We start from the raw sequence: 755 nt of genomic DNA on the forward strand, positions 1-755 counted from the left end.
ACATCTCATAAAACACCTGCATAGAATTTTCACTCATCTGTTCATTATAATTTTTATGGGGCACCTGTAAATAAACTGGTTAGAACTCAAAAATGAAACATTTCCCATCAAAAATGCCAGAGACAAAAAATGCTTTAGAATAGTCTAAACTATGGGAAAAATGTATTTTTGTCAGAAAATTTGTGGTGTAAAGCTACAAATTTACCTCCCCTTGTTTGATCATGGGCCAGCTAGACTTTTTTTCTCTGAAACAATATGGAACGCGTCACGAATTTGCGTGTCATCCTTGCACAGGGGCCATGCTAATCTTCTCGATTGTTCCAAGTTTAGTATATGTACTGCGGAACAGAGCAACCAGCTACACCTTTGTGAATATGCAACGTGGCCTAATATTCTAAGGGGTTTTAGAAATGTCGAGCATGCTTGGGAGGGATAGCTCTGAAGGTATTTTACTTTCTCCTTGGCTTTCAGAATTATAATGTTAGTGATAAAAGGTGTCAGTGTGATTAAAAAATATAATGTGGGAAGAGTGGACAGAACATCAAATTATAGTTAGGCAAGCCATGAATTTTGAGTTGTTTGTTTACAAGCTACAACACTTTGGCACCTGTAACCTGGCCAATGCACTTTCCTTGCTCTCTTACCATGGGTGCAAACACCATTCCCCTGACTTTTGATACTGTAGTCATACTCGTCGTTAATTTAGTTTTCTGTCAGTAAATAAACCATAAATTGGTAGAGAACAAGGTTTTAGT

At 37.4% G+C, this 755-nt stretch overlaps 1 non-coding gene across 1 annotated transcript; it reads right to left on the reverse strand.

Annotated features, from left to right (window-relative positions):
* Nucleotides 1-249: 249 nt before the first annotated feature.
* On the reverse strand, nucleotides 250-352 carry LOC138745135 (U6 spliceosomal RNA). Its single transcript, XR_011346063.1, has one exon. It is a non-coding gene; the product is annotated as a U6 spliceosomal RNA (small nuclear RNA).
* Nucleotides 353-755: the final 403 nt, after the last annotated feature.

Source organism: Narcine bancroftii, chromosome 10 (assembly GCF_036971445.1).
Source record: "Narcine bancroftii isolate sNarBan1 chromosome 10, sNarBan1.hap1, whole genome shotgun sequence".
In the NCBI taxonomy this organism is placed as follows: Eukaryota; Metazoa; Chordata; class Chondrichthyes; order Torpediniformes; family Narcinidae; genus Narcine; species Narcine bancroftii.